This window comes from Carex rostrata, chromosome 22 (genome assembly GCF_964058835.1).
Source record: "Carex rostrata chromosome 22, lpCarRost1.2, whole genome shotgun sequence".
NCBI classification, from domain to species: Eukaryota; Viridiplantae; Streptophyta; class Magnoliopsida; order Poales; family Cyperaceae; genus Carex; species Carex rostrata.
The window spans coordinates 5,120,026-5,137,892 of record NC_135939.1 but is presented as its reverse complement, the minus strand read 5'-3'; the positions used below and the strand labels follow the sequence as shown (position 1 = coordinate 5,137,892).

Sequence of the window (17,867 nt, the reverse complement as noted above, 5' to 3'; positions counted from 1 at the left end):
GGGTATGATACACCCTGGAACACCTTAACGGGTATGTTGCGACGCCATACGTCACTCTCTTAAAGAATAAAGCGTAGAAATCAAAGTAAAGGCATGTTGAAAGCCCAATTCACTACCGGCACAATATCAATTAAGCCCCTACAGCTGTGAATATGCCAATTGGTCACCTGGACACGTGTTAAGATCTCCCTGGAAGATGACAAGAATGGAAGAATCTTCTACTGGAGGCTGGAAGCACGCAATACCTCCTTCCTCTTCTAAATGTCAGAAAATCAAAGACTTTGATGCCATGCACTGCACCCAATGCAATCCAAGGGCTGAAAATCATCCAACAAAGGATCGATGACATGTTAAATCTCTATTGGACAGCCTTTGCCAGATATACACAAATGAAGCCAATGCATCAATACCCTTGATCAAACAGTTGATGTGCATGATGAAGCCACCTTCATATTACAATATCGGTTCAGATTCATATCTGAATCGGTATATTTAAGTATTAGTTTTGTAATTGTATTTATAATTTAACCGGTTATATTTTTTAAATCGGAAATTATCCAAATTAATCACATCAGTTCTTGATCTGATTCAATATCAGATCGACACCGAATAATAAAGTAAAAATAACACCTCCAGAGCAAGAGCGGAGCCAGACTTTCGAACTATGAGGGTTAAATATATATGGGGGTCAATCGTATAAAATTTTCGTGTGGAGAATGAGAATCAATTTTACGGTTTTTTTTTACATTTTACCCTAAATTACATAGAAAATCACATATAATATAAAAAAAAAAATTAAAAATGAGAACCAATTAACCTCCATGCTCTCTCTTTAACTCCGCCTCTGCTCCAGAGCCAAATATGCAAAAAAAAAAATTCAAAAAGTTATTAGGATCCTAAAGTTTTGACTCATAAGTAGATATATTAGTTAATAAAGTTACTATTTGATATAGATTCAACAATTTTGGAAGTTACTACAAGTTCGAAGGAACACCTCCTCTCCCACTAAGTTAAGGAATTGAATTTAGTTTTAAAAAATTGAATAAAATTTATTCATAATCGGATTTAAATTGTCTGTTTGTCGTAATTCATGCATACAAATTTAGAACTTAGTAAATTTAAACGGTCCAATAAATCTTAACTTGAATTCGGATTTGTCCAAAGTAATTTGAACCAAAACAACGTAAACCCAACTAAAGTTATATGCCCAGTTGCCCACCATATCAAAAACATTTAATTTTTTTTTAATTAGAACTCTTAGTTATTTACTACAATTAGGAAGAAATATTTAATAATTAGCGGTGACTCCAAATGTTAATTGAGGATCAAGGAACACAAGAATGACTCAAAAAGAGATTTTCTTCTCTCAAAATCCTTTTCATCCCATAACTTTTGTATATCCATAGGTAAATATTTCTGAAAAATTGATTGAAATATCAAAAATAAATTATTTTCATTCCTTTCTGTCAAAAAGAGATTTCTTCTTCAAATGACTCGTATAAAAACAAATAAAGTGTTAAAGAAAGAAAAAGAGAAGACCCATTAAAAGAAAGAATCATTCCTTTTTCCATAAAAGGAACAAGAAGAATATAATTTTTCAACTTACTATTGTATTCATCTTTTCTAGCATTGTACGTTCATATAAATAAAATTAATTTCCATCATAACAAAATTTAACGATCTTATATTCATTCATATGTTGTCATTTGTAAATAATATGAATATTAGTATTTCTTAAATAGTATAGTTTTTCTAATTCCGTTTTACACTGAAAACATCAATTAACTTGAACACGTGAAATAATTATGTATTTTAAAGAAATAAATTACTTTAATCATTAATAAATAAGAAAATTATATATTCATCAAGTTTGGTCCCTTGTAATTCTATTATTCGGTTATGTTTTATATATATAGTGGAAAGGGAATGGATTGTTATTTTCATATGTACATTAAAGCTTAAAATTTTAAATATAAATAATGTAATTAATTAAATACTATTATATGATTATCATTATAAAAAAATGTTCTATAAATACTTTTATTGTTTTCATAAGTTATTATCTTATTTACTTTTTTTATGATCTAAAACATTTTTTTTTATGACATGATCTAGCATATATGCATTTGAAATTCAATAACAATTAATAGATGTTGTACAAGTTTTTTTTTTAAAAAAAAAAAAAAAGTAGAATCAAGAGAAGTTTGGCACGTGTAATGAGAGAGATAATTTTTTAAAGAGAAAGAGAGAGAGACAGAGAGAAATTGTGAACATAATAGTTTTCATGACTTGTCATGCATATGTTATTTAAATTTTATTAAATTTTTTTAATAACAATAGCTTTCACTTGCTATATATTGAAAAAGAGTTAACATGAGTTAGCAAATGAGTCTACTTTTATTTTAAACAAAAAACATTAAATGAAAATAATGTATCTTGTAATTATTTTAATTTTTTATACACTTTTAATACTTAAATTAGAAATCAGAGAAAATCAACAAATAGAAAACCTAAACACAGAGAAAGTCCAACAAATATAATTCCAATATTATACAACCAAAACAAATACTTTTTTATAATTTATTTGCCCTCAACTTGTAAAATATTGGGTTGATCAATAGCGATATTCGTCTCGTTTATACGGGCTCTCAGTTGCGACCCCCATGTAATCTGCTTGAGACTGCATCAACTCCGTTAACTTGTCAGTTAATTTCTCCATTAAACATAGTAAGATGAAGGCGGACCACCCCCTCATCAAGGTGCTTCGGCAGAACATATATACTTGTTTCCCATACATGTTGCTCATTTTTTGATTCCACAACTCCATTTTTTTTTTAAGTATAATCAAGAGAGGTTTGACACGTGTAATAAGAGATAAATTTTCAAAAAGAAAGAGATAGGCATAGATAAATTGTAAACATAATAGTTTTCATGACTTGTATGTTATTTAATTTTTTTTTTTTTGAATAATAATAACTTTCACTTGCTATATATTGAAGAGTTAACAAGAGATAGCACATGAGTCTACTTTTATTTTATAAAAGAAACATTAAATGAAAATAATGTATCCTGTAATTATTTTAATTTTTTTATACACTTTTAATACTCAAATTAGAAATCATAGAAAATCGATCAACAAATTTAGAACGGCTATAAAATTAGTTTCATTCTTTATAACTAATAACTTTATTTATTACTTTGACGAATTTAATTCTGATGAGCTCCAATATCTATATTTTTAGGTTATTGTATCATATAGTTGTCATGAGTATAACAAAATAAAGTTATGATATATGTGTTGACAAAAAGTTAAAATTGTATTTATAAGTTAGATTAAATTTTCAGATAAAAAAGATTAAAAAAAAAAGAGTTGTATCTCCACCATTATCAACAATTAGTTGAGGACCTCTTTCTGAGTCCCAATCAGGAAATTTTCAATTCACAATCAGTACTCTATCAAAGTCCCTCCCTTTTAAGCGAACATAGTTACCGAATCTTTGGCAATAATCCCTGTTGCAACGTGATTTTCATGAGAGAAGATGTTGCAAGAGCAACAACACAACTCTGCACCAAACACGGTCAAGATCTCGATCAGAATCACACTCTCACTAATCTTCTGGAGATAACATGAAATGCATGCAGATCCTGACAAATTATGACTCAGACTGCTTAAACTTGTCACGGCAAGCCATCAAATTGTGCATCTCGACCTCAGTAAGTGAGATGTCGAATCGTTCAAAATAAACATTATCTTTGAATAGATCTTTCACCTTGAACTCCTAGCCGAAGCGGGTCTTCTTGTCAGAGAGAGACATGGACTCAATTGGGAGATTTTGCATCGAGTTCTTACAGTTCCGACAATATCAATTCAACTCCGAACAAGCTTCTGACTCGATGCAAGCCTTGATAGTAATTTCTTTTGTGAAATTGTAATAAAATCTGATTTTAGATATTTTGAATTTACTAAAAATTAAGTCCTGAGAATATTATTTTCTTTTGTTATAGCGAATTTTCCCTCGAAATTTAATTACCGAGAAGGGAATTCATTAGTTTTTTTTTTCATATATTTTGACGTACTTTGGATTAAAAATATTAAATTGTAGTAGTATCATTTAAATAAGTGGTCGATTAGTTGAAAAAATATGTGACAGTTTAATCACCGTCAACAACTAATCGGACGATTAATCAATCTAAACGGATGTTTTTTACAACACTGATTGTTACTATTCGGTGCATTCTTTTTTTTTTTGTGTGTATAAAAAAATATAGAGAAACTTGCTTACTTACACATGTTATGTCAAAGTTCAATATATACTATTCATTCTGACAATAATTACCAAGTTACATTAAATGTTTCTAGTTGATAACAGCTATTTCCTCATTTTTCCTTTTCACTCTTCATTAGTCCTTTACAAGGGATATTTGTTAACATGAAATCATGTGCATAGTTTTTTTTTTTTTTTTTGTTGATAAAAGTGGGTATAAATCTACCGATTTTAGTAAAATCGAAATTGTAGAGGTGGGTATCAAACAGCTGGTACCTAGCTCAATTTACAGCTTCTCTATAGGCAGGCAGAAAAGTATCTCTCTAGCAGGATTTCTAATACAAGCAACAAGAAAGCACTGATCTAACATCATCTAATTGAAAATAGAAAAGTATTCAAAACATCAAATACATCAAAATCCTGGAATACAACCATCTAAAAACCAATTCATTAAGTCAACCTGTCAATCTATAACTTAATCGTGTCCAGACCCAAGCAGAAGCGCCTAAAACTCTTCTGTCTCCATTTCCTGGTTTGAATCTGTACCAGTAAATCCTTGACATTCCTTGTCATTACCAGTTTGAATCTGTACTGGTTTGAAGACTCGTCACCTTTTTATTGTGATACTGTTCTTGTTATGCTGTGTGATTTGGATGTAATAAGGCAATTGATACAAGAGTTGGTTTTTAAGGTTAGTAGGGAAATGTGCTTACAATTATAGCTCCATTTTTGTTTAGTCTCCATTCATAAACAAATTAATTAAATACATGGTGATAAAATGCGAATGCTGATTGGAGCTTGATTAGGGAACAAGTGTGTTTGGCTTAGATTGGATGTCAGGGGTTAATTTTAAGGCATTTATTTTTATTTCAGAAATAGATTGTACATAACTTGTTTCTTTTTTTTAGGAAAGATGAACACCGGTACTTCGGTGCTTTGGATCTCATAAAAGGCTTTGATGGTTGGTTATTACTAAATTTTTGAAACTCTTGGGGTTAGATTGTAAATCATTTCATCATAGTTTTGTTCTTCTAATTTGCCTGAATGACTATTTTCTTTCTTTGTTTTTATTTTATTTAATATTCTATGTTCCTAAATCAGAGATCCGCAGGAAGCAAGTAGGCTTTCTCTTTCTCTATTTAGGAAAATAGAATATTGAATAAAATATGAAATTGGGCCACTACAGGCCTCGTATAAAACGGGCTTCAGGCCTAGTTCCAATACGAAACCGTAGACCACCTTACCCCGAATTCGGATCACCACACCGAATAACCAAATTGCACGAACCCTTGCGAATAACCACCACGACCTCAAATTGCACGAACCCTTGTGAATAACCAAACCGAACACGAGACACGGTGCATTTAAAACCCCACCTCTCAACACTCTTAAGCATCTCCCTTTTCTTGCTTCATTCTTTCTTCCCTTTCTAAAATCTAATCCTGTCAAGTTAGATACGAGCAACAACAAAGACAAAACATACCATGTCAACACCCACACAACCACCTTTCTTTGCAAGCAATAAACCTCAGAGCACGCACTATTCCTACGGTTCATATTTGCCGGTGATATTCGTGCTTGCTGTGATTACTATTTTGTCGGTCGCTTCATGCATTTTGGGCTGCATCTGCTCGAGGGGAAGGAATGGTCGACATGTTTCAAATGATTTGGAGAAAGGTTCAGACATGGCTAAAGTTGATGCTACTAGGTCGAAAAACAAGGAAGCCATGAGTTCTAAAATTAATCCGAAAATGACGACAGCCACCCTTAATTGTGAAGTGCACGGAAAGAAGAACAATCTGAAGAAGATCGTTGTGCCTAAAACAACTGCAACTGCTAGCGCTATGTCGAAGAAAGAAGGACTCGATCGGTGTGAATTGCATGGTGTGTGTTTGTCTAGGAACAACAACACATCTCATCTTTCTGGTGCAAATGAAGCAGGGCAGCTTTGAAATCAAGTTCGTTTTATTGAAATTAATTAGCTAGCTAGGCTTTCATTGTTTTTCATTTTCTTATTTTTAATGAGTAATTTTTTGTAGTCTCTTTATTCATCTTGGTCATGTTTGGTTGTGGAGTAAAGTTAAACCGGATTAAATTTCTTACTCCAAGCTAAACCTGAGTAAGTTAATCATGTTTGGTGGAGTAAGCTAAACCACCTCTCTAGATAGTGTAAGTTACTCCGGTTTAACTCAAATCTTACTCCATCTTAAACCGCCTATGTTACTCCTCGTTTGGCTCCTTAAGCGTGGAGTAGGGGGTTTACTCCACCTCTTACTCCACAACCAAACATGGCCCTTATTTTTAATGATATTTGGTCATTGTAATGGGCCATAATTGACATTCTTATTCTTAATGAGTACTTCTTTTTTATATTTGGTTGCTTTTATTTTTGTTTTTGTGAAATTGTAATAAAATTTGATTCCAGTTATTTTAATTATTTTCTAGTAAAGCGGATGAACAATATTATTTTCTTTTGTTCAGCACATTCCGATTAAAGAGAATTTCTCTCGGAATTTGATTACCAGAGACGGGAATTCATTAGTTTTGAATGCAAAATCTTAATTGGACTTGTTTCATGCATATTATATGTTAGTGTAATTTTGTTTATTTGTTTATTTGTTTATTTTTTAAAATTTTTAACATCCAAACCTAAGAAACCTACAGCCGTAGTTCTTAAATTGTTCGAAAAGAGCCATAATTCTTAAGCATCTCCGTTGTAATTAATAATTGAGAGCTTTGTGTAGCATCATTGGGAGGATTTCTATTTAAATCGGACAAAAAACTCTACAAGTGTTTATATTTACTGAAAGAGCCACTAATATGCAAAACAAATTCGAAAAGTTAAAAAGTTGGATCCTAAAAATTGACTCATAAGTAGATAAATAATAGTGATTAAAGTTGCTATTTGAGATTGATTTTATAATTTTGGAAGTTAATATAAATTTGAAGGAATACCTTCCCTCCCACTAAGTTTTTAGACAAAATTTATTCAAAATCGTACTTAAACGCGTGCAAGGATTTAGAACTTGGTAGCAAGGATTTAGAACTTGGTAAATTTAAATGGTCCAGTAAATCTAAATCATTTGGACAATTTTTTATGTATTTGTGTGCAAGATTTAGAACTTAGTAAATTTAAACGGTTCAATAAATCTAAATTGTTTGTACAATTTTTTTACCTAAATTAGTCAGTTTAGATTAGACTTTGAATGAGAATTTCTTCGAAGTTATTTTGACCAAAACCCCAACAAAGTTAAACGCCCACCAAATCGACATTTTGTTTTTTTATTTTTTTTAATTGAGCAACTAAAACTCATAGTTATTTACTCTAATTAAGAACAAAAAGATTTAATAATTTACAATGGGTCAACAAGAATGGGACATTATCTCGCGGATACTTTCGTCGCTAATAGAAAAAACACCTCTCTATCTGTATACCCTCGCGAATAGTCATTTTTTATCATTGCGGATAATGTCCCATTCTTGTAGATCCGGTCAGTGAGAAGTGCGTTATATTTTTCAATTTACTATTGTATTCATTCTTGCTAGCATTGTATTTTAATATAAATAAAATTAATTTACATCATAATTAAATTTAATGATCTTGTCAGTTTAAATAATATGCGTATTAGTATTTCTAAAATTTTATTGGTTTCTAATTTCATTTTACACTGCAAATAGCATTTAACTTGAACACGTGAAACAATCATGTATTTTAAAGAAATAAATTACTTTATATCGTTAATAAATAAGAAAAATATATATTCTTCAAGTTTGATCCATGTAATATTAACTTTTGGCTGTGTATTTTGTATACAGTGGAAAGAGACTGTATTTGTCATTTTCATATGTACATTAAAGCATGAAAAAAAAGTAATTTAAATAATGTAATTAATTAAATAAATATTATCATATAATTATCATTAAAAAAAAGTTGTTCTAGAAATTGTTTATTGTTTTCACATGTGATTCTCTTTTTTATTTTTTACTTTTTTTTATGATCTAAAACATATAATTATTTTTTTCATGGCATGAACATATATGTATTTGAAATTTATTATCAATGGACGTTGTACAAATCTTTTTTGTTTAAGTATAATGAGAGAGATAATTTTTCAAAAAGAGAGAGATGGAGAAAGTGTGAAGAGGGTATAATTTTTCATGACTTGTCATGCATTTGTTACTTTACTTTTTATTTGTTAATTTTTGAATAATATTAGCTTTTTGGCTTGCTATATATTGGGAAATAGTTAAATAAAAAATCATTTCTTGCAATTATTTTGGTTTTATACATATTTTGACTTTTAATACTCAAATTAGAAATCAGAGAAAATTAAAAATGTTTATAAAATTAGTTTCACTTTTTACCAAAAATATATATTACAGAAAATAATAACTATTTAAGGGAACAAATGATCGTGAATAATTGTGACGATCTCATATTAAAATGTAACTTTAAGCAAAAGAAAATTAATTCAGCAAGGACTTTTTGTTCTCCTCCTCCGAATTCACCTTCGATAACAAAAACAAGGACAAGGATATTTGAATTAACTCATCCTCCTCTATTCTATCTCCTCCACTACTTGCTATCATGAGTTTGTTGTTCTGAAGTTGAAGTTTGTTATTTCGTTGCAGCAAATTGGACATGTTTTCTTTAGATTTTTTTCAAATATTATTTTATTTTTCTTATTTTAACTATAATTCATATTATATGGATCAAGATATTTTATTTATTCTTATAGTATATATTTTTTAAAAATATCGAAATATCAAATTTATAATATTATATTTATTCTTTTAAATTTTAAGAAATAACAAATTTATCGTGTTTTTATTAAAAAAAAAAAATTTATAATACTAATTTTAATAGAAACATATTTTGTCTTTTTGTCCTTTTAGCTTAGGATCAGCATGCCTACTAGCAAAATTATAAACAAACACATGTTGGTGGTAAAAAGACATTGAATATTAATATCACAAAAAATTTAGAAGTAATAATAAAAGATAAACACCAACTGCATGCTTCTTCCATGTTATGTATTGCACAAAAATTTCATTCCACAAGAATTTGCCATATATTCATGTATCATAAACTCGTAGCTTTTTTATTGGTAATTCGATTTATTTAACAATAAAAAATGTCAGTTACAAATGGAATCATATCAAGGTGAAAATATCTACTTGTCTAATTAGTCACAATAATTATATTTGATTAGTCAATATATACTTAAATTTAAATCTTATTTTCCGTATGCAATAACAAATTCAAAACCCAGTTCAGCTGAATTTTATGACAAAAAAGAAAAAAAGAAAAGAAAAAGAAATTCAAGTCTTTTCTTTCACTAAAAATTATCTGTGGTTTGAATCTGTACTGGTTTGAAGACCATCACTTTTTTGTTGTGATATTGTTCTTGTTATATATTCTCTGTGATTTGGATGTAATAAGGCAATGAATACAAGTGTTGGTTTTTAAGGCTAGTAGGAGAATGTGCTTAAAATTGTAGCTCCTCCATTTTTGTTTAGTCTCCATTCATAAACAAATTAGTTAAATACATGATGATAAAATGAGAATGCTGGTAGGAGCTTGATTAAGGAAGCAGTGTGTGGGGCTTAGATTTGATGTTAGGGGGTTAATTTTAAGAGTGAGTCTATGGTACTATGCATATCACAGGTTGTTACCGTGCTATGGCTCTATATTCGAGTTTTCAAATCCTAACAGTCGATCCGTACCGTTCATCTTGTTCTCCATATTAATATGTGTTTGGAGACCAAATTTTACACTTTTTGAAAATTTTTTACTATTTTTTTAGATATTTAAAAAATCACTTGATCTGAAAATTCTGGACTATCCAAAAACAGTGATTTTCAATAAATCTAAAAAAATAGTAAAAAAATTTCAAAAAATATAAAATTTGGTCTCCAAATACATATTAATATGGAGAACAAGATGAACGGTTCGGATCGACCGTTAGGATTTGAAAACTCGAATATAGAGCCGTAACACGGTAACAAATCGTAATATGCATAGTACCATAGACTCACTCTAATTTTAATGTCATATATTTTTATTTTCAGAAATAGGTTGTACATATCTCATTTTTATTTTTATTTTTATTTTTATTTTTATTTTTATTTTTATGTAAAAGGTTGAATATAAGAAGTGATCCAAATCACTAATAGGAATAACAAAAACATAATTTGTCTAATCCACCAGATTAGGAGCAAGTGATCAAAATTAAGAGAAGGTAATCATTCAGAAACCAAGAGACAATGTACATCATCGAGTCACAAATCAGTGTCAATTATGTGGTCTTGGAAAATCAAATTGATATATATATATATATATATATATATATATATATATAGAGTACGGCTAACGCGCTTCCACTAGCATATGGGCCGAAATGCTTTCGGTGGAAATTTGAAATTTCAAAATCCAAAAAGTCGATCTGAACCGTTCATCTCTTTCTCCATATTAATATCTGCTTGGAGACCAAATTTTACATTTTTCTGAAATTTTTTACTATTTATTAAGCCACTTTGAAAATCGCTGATCCAACGGTGGCTTAACAAAACAGTAAAACCATTGGATCAGCGATTTTCAAAGTGGCTTAATAAATAGTAAAAAATTTCAGAAAAATGTAAAATTTGGTCTCCAAGCAGATATTAATATGGAGAAGAAGATGAACGGTTCAGATCGACTTTTTGGATTGTGAAATTTCAAATTTCCACCGGAAGCATTTCGACCCATATGCTAGAGGAAGCGCGTTAGCCGTACTCTATATATATATATATATATATTTTTTTTTTTATACTAAGACACTGTACACTCCAATTTTGGCAATATATATTGATAATATGATGTAGGTGTAACCAAAACAGAAAAATGCTCATCTACCCAGAAACTTGATTTTACTATTATGTGGGTCTCATTTATTGCTGGACAGGAGTTTCAGACCAGATGGGAAGCACACCTAAGATGAAATCTATTTCATTTTTTTTTTTTTTTTCACTTTTCATTTGTGTCCTTTACAAGGTTCAACATGACAACATGAAGTCATGTGATACTGTTATTTATTTTTATTTTTTTGGATAAAAGTGTGTATAAACCCACCTATTTCATTAAAATCGAAATATTAGAGGTGGGTACCAAAACAGCTGGTACCTAGCTCAACTTACAACATCTATATATTTAAGCAGACATAAAAGTATCTCTCTAGCAGGATTTCTAATACAACTAGAAAGCAACTATATAACAGTATCTAATTGAAAATACTGAAGTATGCAAAACATCGAATTCATCAAATCCCTGGAATACAACCATATAAAAAACAGTTCATATAAATTCAATCTTCAACTGCATCGTGCCCAGACCTAAGCAGAAGCACCTGAACCTCTTCGTTTTTCATTTCCTGGCTCTCCTCCTCCTCCTCCTCAACTGTACCGGTTTGAACCTGTACCAGTAAATCCTTGACATTCCTTGACATCACAGTTTTATATCTGTACTGGTTTGAAGACTCGTCACCTTTTTGTTTTGATACTGTTCTTGTTATGCTGTTTAATTTGGATGGAATAAGGCAATGGATACAAGAGTTTGTTTTTAAGACTAGTAAGGGAATGTGCTTACTAGCATCATATAGACGATGCAAACCTGGGTGGATTGACAATTGTTGTAGCTCCTTTATCTTGTTTAGTCTCCATTCATCAACAAATTAGTTAAATACATGGTGATAAAATGAGAATGCTGGTAAGAGCTTGGTTAAGGAAGCTGTGTGTGCGCTTAAATTTGATGTCAGGGGTTAATTTTAGGGCATTTATTTTTATTTTCAGAAATAGGTTGTACATATCTTTTTTCTTTAATAAAAATGCTTGCCTTGCACATTTTTCTAAAATAAATAAATAAAAAGAGAAAAAGATAAACCTAAATTTTTACAAAGTGCAACCCAATTAGCATGCAAGAGTACAGAATTAGGAAATAGAGCTATCATAGAATCTGCACCTTGCAAAGTAATACTATCAGTAAGCACATGAACATCTTTTTGTGGAGTTTCGGTTTTGAATAGTTATCCTGACTTCACCATTAGGTGGCGCTTGGACTGGCCGAGTAAAATATCAACACTGTCTTGACTATTTTACTGTTTTTGTTCTTTTCTTTGCTTCTTTTAACAGTTGATGCAAATAAAATGTAAAATAAATGGTGACCTGGTGTTCAGTTGACGCGACTCAACCAATTAAAAATATACTGATTCAAGATTGTGACTTTGGTCAAAATTACAGGTTAAGACGATTTTGGAAGCAATACTGATGCATTGGATTCTTATCAAATCAGTAATATTTAAAATTGGTACCTTATACAATATGGTGCTGCTTTCCCCTAATTTGCTCTTTGGTCCAATTTCCCAGAACCTGCAGTATGCCTTAAAAATCCCTATCATTCAACTTTTAATCTTGCAATCAGAAGTTCATTGAAACTAATAACAAAACCAATGTGTCAGAACCAGCAACAGAAGCAAAACCTATTGGGCTGTTACCAACTTAGGAAGGACACACTTGAGTGAGAATCACCAATACCATCTGAAACCCTAAAAAGAGGTTTATGAGTCTAAAGCTGCTTACTTGCCTCTCAAATTAATGGAAATTAGCTGATTTCTATCAAAATCGCAGAAATACCCTTTGTTAATGGTAGGAAGCATGAACAATAGTACCTCAGTGCTTTGGATCTCATAAAAGGCTTTCTGTTCTTAATGGTTGGCAAGTGACTAAATTTTTGAAACTCTTGGTGTTATCTTGTTTAATTATTTAATCATAGTTTTGAATCTTCTAAATTACCTGAAAATGCCTCCTTTCTTTGTTTTCATTATATTTTAATATTCTGTTTTCCTAAATTAGAGATTAGCAGATGCTAAATGACTGAGAAACCTTAAATCTATATCAAGTTAATTATACATATTAACCTCCTGAAGAAATTGAAAGTACTAAAAAAAAAAAATCCATACTAACCATTGATATAAGTATAAAGAAAAATATAAGCTAGAAATAGACCTGTCTGAATCATCCTCTGAAAGTAAAGGTAGAAGATGTAGTGTGCACTCATCTATTATGGCACGTTCATTTGATATCTGCTATGTTACTTGAACTATAAACTTGAATTTGTAAATGTGCTCTCTGCCTCTCCATCACTTAAACAGAGTGTACTAAATTTGGACCAATTCGGAAGATTTTTAGCAGCTTTCCAACAAGCCATGTGGTATTAACTGCTTGATAGATGAGTAAACAATTTCCAAATTGGACCAATAATGACATGCACTGTGATTAAATGATGTCTCCATATCTACAATTTTATTTTATTTTATTTTTTTACTTTTGAACAATTTTGATGAGCGGTTAGTCAGATCTTACACAAGAACTATACAAAACCCCTGATGAATGACAAATACAAATCAAGTCATCAATCACATAAATGTAACATGAAATCCAAATGCAAACCTATTTATCTCCATCCTGTATCAGCATAATTAAATATATACACCTGAAAAATCAGCATAATTAAATCAACACACCTGAAAAATCAGCAAAATTAAAATCAACACACCTGAAAAATTTGCATAATTAAATATATACACCTGAAAATATGCATAATCAAATCAATACACCTGAAAAATCAAAAACAGAGATACATATCATTTACAAATTGCGCGCACACAAATGCTCCCACTGAGTTGTAACAGACGAGCACATAGGGAGATGAGATTCATGAGAAGGAAAGGTTTACCAGCACGGACCGCTCCTTTCTATCGCCAATTTGCAAACGAACCCATAAGCTTATTTAAATCATCTTTTTTTTTTACATATATATTTGTGCACTTTTGTCTTTTTTCACAGCCAAACCACTGATACCAAATTTCTTTTTCTTTGCAGAAAGGATGAAATTTGATATGTTTAGCGGTCATTAAGGTGATTAGACAAAATTAAACCAAATTCGAAATGTTTTTCTGGTTTATCACCACCACAGTCCGTAGGAGGAGGGCCCACTTCACGACTGGTGACCTGTCGAGGCAGAGAGCAGGCCTCCCCTAAAGCGTGAAAAAACTTGTATAAAATGCGCTTCATTACCTCCCCTCTCTTTGGTATGCAGAAACAGTGGGTCCCGGTTGGCAGCACGGCCTTCTTCTCCGAACCTTTTTCCATTGAATAGAGACTGGATTTTTTCGAGAAAAGCTGGGTGAAAAGAGAAAGAGAGAAAAGCCTTGAATTTTTGGTGAGACACAAGTAGACCTTGAACCGTTATATGCGCGTGAATTTCCATTTCTGTGACCTGTGGGGCCATAACAGGAAACTTCATGGAACGGGATTTGCCGAATTGAGGCTTTCCACCTCTTCCCTTCTTAGTTTCCTCCTATTTCACCATTTCTTTCTTTCTAATGACTATTTCTCCTGTTCTGTTAATCTGTCTACACTACTCTTTCTTACTCATTTCCTCCAGTGCGTTTCCCCTCAGGTATTGGAGGAGTACAATGAAAAAACGGACGGTCCGGATTAATCTCAGCATGATCAAATTCAATCAGGTGATCATGCCAGGTTAAAAGAACAGTCCGGATCTACTCATTGCACCTCAGATAGCGCACTGGGTGTGAACTTCATTTCCTCGCCTCTAAGAAGATCCTTCTGTGGCCAAATAATGGCCACACCTCATATGACGGGTCGTTTTATATCGGGGCATTTATACGCATTTAATTTGTGAATAATTTGGGTATACATTTTTTTTGACGTTTTGAAATCGAACTCCGAATAAAATGCAAAAAAAAATGTATAATACGTTTTATTCGAGAATAAAACGCGAGTCACGAATTCTTTTCAAGAAAAACGCAAAAGAAATATCTTTTTTGGGTTTCTTTTTTTGCTTCTTTATTGTACCAAATAAATCTCAAATTATATCTGAATCACAAATTTCTAACCCTGCCGAACCAAATCCGAACTATTCATTTGTCAGTTATGATTGCCACAAGTTTTTCTGCATAACAGGTTAATGATCATCTATTGAGATCACTAAATGTTTCTTATGTAAAACAAACAATGGACACGTTAGTCTGGGGTTTCTCGGTGACCAGTTAACTCATGTGGCCATGTGGGCACAGGTTTTTCCGTGTAGCGGGTCATTTCCCAATTGAACACATAGTGACAAATGAATTATTCGGATTCGGTTTGGCGAGATCAAAAATTCGTGATTCGGATATAATTCGGGTATAATTCAGGAATGATTCGGAATTATCCGGATCAAAAATTTCAGTCCTGCAAGGGAGCAAAAAAATAAAAAACCAAAAAAATAATTGTTCTTGGAAAAATTCAGGAAAAATTCGTGAATAATTCGTAAAATCCGGGAAAAGTTCGTAAAATTCGGAAATTATTCGGGTTTAATTCGGTCAAAGTTCGGTCAACCGAATAATTTGGTGTTCGGTTCGGCATCACCCTAAAAAAGAATTAAATGGGTATAATTCGAATATAATTCGGATATCTTGTCACTATGATTTGAACACACTTCCTTTTTTTCTATAATGGGTGTCATTTCCCAATTGTCTTGTGGTTCAGAAGTTTTACATCCAAAAATATCAAAGCTCGTAACCGACGATTCATTTACTTCTCGTTTATTATGATAACATAACTTATAACGCAACAAAAAAAAATGTATAATTTAAAAGCAGGGAGAATTATATATATATCACTTAAAAACTATAAAATTATGTATGCATCATTCAAATTTATATAATCATTTTAAATTTTAATAACTCACGATTTATCCAATATAACTTTAGTATATAACTATATATCAAATATATCCAAAACTCAGATTAATTATATTTAATATTCTTAAAACTATAATTAATCAAGAATTAATTTAGTACCATCTCTCTTTTTTTTCTTTAGATCTATTATCCTTTATAGCCAATAAATTAATTATGTTTTACAACTCTCAATAAGAGCATCCCCTTTAATAAATAAAACAAACCAAAAACTACCCTGTACGACTGATCGATACCAACACTGGTACCTCAGTGTTTAATCCAAGCACTATCATGTATATTAAAGAAGCACGTGTAATATATGATTGGTATTTAAATTATTCATCTGAAAGCAGCAGGCTTGACATTTATTTTAGACTAGATTTATGAGAACAATCGAATTCGAGTCCTTTCTTTACTAGTAAAAATTGTGCTTGGATTAAAATTTCGTTTATTGGCAATTACATTAAATGAATGGTGTTTCAAACAACAAGCTCCTAAAAAAAAAAGTTGAAAAAAAAGAGATAGTTTAGCAGCAAACATGGTCTAAGGCCAGCTCAAACATGGCATAAACCATGTGGCACTCACTGCAGCACAGTTCAGTAGCTCTTCTGATGTGCCATTCTCCATGTCGTACCTTAAAAGACAATTATACTCCCTAACACCATCTTTATTTGTCTTCACAATACCGCATGTAGTAGATGCAATTCCCTCTCAATCCCTCAAAATCACTGGTACACAAACAAAATCCAGCGCGTGCTTTGCTAAGGAACAAAACTCTCTCTCCAATCCCCTTTAACTCGACCCATCTACACTGCCCAAAGTCATCTGTGTGCTCCAGTCGGTACACCTTGAACTGATGACTATCACATCCCCATTCACCTGGATATCTCACTGCAAGCAGCTCCCCCATTGCCTCAACGAATAAGTTAAAACGGAGACACTCCACAGGATGTGGTATCACTATATTCATCTCTGCTCCGGTGGTCATGTCAAAAACTGTTGAGATTTATGTGTGTTTATGCATTATATAGAACTATAGGGTCCTTTTGGTAAGATAGGAATTATAGAATAGTTTAGGGACTCAAACGAAAATGTAACGCCTATGTAGGTCCAAGAGAACAAAGGAATCAATACAACTCATTTTTTGAACCATTTCTTTTTGATATCAGATCTGAAATAGAATTGTATTGATTCCTTTGTTCTCTTGGACCTATATAGGCATTACATTTAAAACCTTGGTTTTCCTTGTTTCAAATAAACAAACAAAGAGCTTCTCTTTGTAGTACCCAAATACAACTGTTTTAATAGGGATTTTGAAAGTGGTAAATTCATTGCTATCAGATCGCCAAGACACGATCTCAGTCCCATCATTTAGCAATGTATAGGCAACCAAATGGACTCCAGATTTTACCATGCTTGAGTTGCTCTTATTGTCCGGGCCCATGTAGACTGAAAAATAATAAACAAGCTCTGCAAAAGGAAGATGGATTTTGGTCTCAGTAAGCGGATTAAACAGATATGGAGGGTTATGATGATATGGAGTTGTAAGAAGTAGTTTATACTGATCAACGAGAATGAAGCCAATAGATGGCTCTTTCCAGAGAGGATATCTATACCCTTTATGGGTTATTGGCAATTCGATTTGATGTGTTGTGTTGGAGGAGAGAGAATAAAGGATGTAGTCAGTGTTCATGTTGATCTCATGACATCTGAGAGTTGCGGGCTACAAGAGCCAAGGTAGTAGTGGGGGAGGGTCAGCAGGGTCAGCGGCAGAGCGCCACTTATTGCACACCGAACGAAACCGAATAAAGTTCGAGAGGTTTCC

At 31.8% G+C, this 17,867-nt stretch overlaps 2 long non-coding RNA genes across 2 annotated transcripts; both read right to left on the bottom strand.

Moving 5' to 3' along the window:
• Window positions 1-11,339: 11,339 nt before the first annotated feature.
• LOC144574439 (uncharacterized) lies at window positions 11,340-14,677 on the bottom strand. The gene is made up of 2 exons (XR_013518213.1): window positions 13,855-14,677; window positions 11,340-13,822 (listed from the first exon to the last, which is right to left on the bottom strand). It is a non-coding gene; the product is annotated as an uncharacterized LOC144574439 (long non-coding RNA).
• Window positions 14,678-16,716: 2,039 nt separating this feature from the next.
• On the bottom strand, window positions 16,717-17,651 carry LOC144574097 (uncharacterized). The gene is made up of 2 exons (XR_013518128.1): window positions 17,307-17,651; window positions 16,717-17,038 (listed from the first exon to the last, which is right to left on the bottom strand). It is a non-coding gene; the product is annotated as an uncharacterized LOC144574097 (long non-coding RNA).
• Window positions 17,652-17,867: the final 216 nt, after the last annotated feature.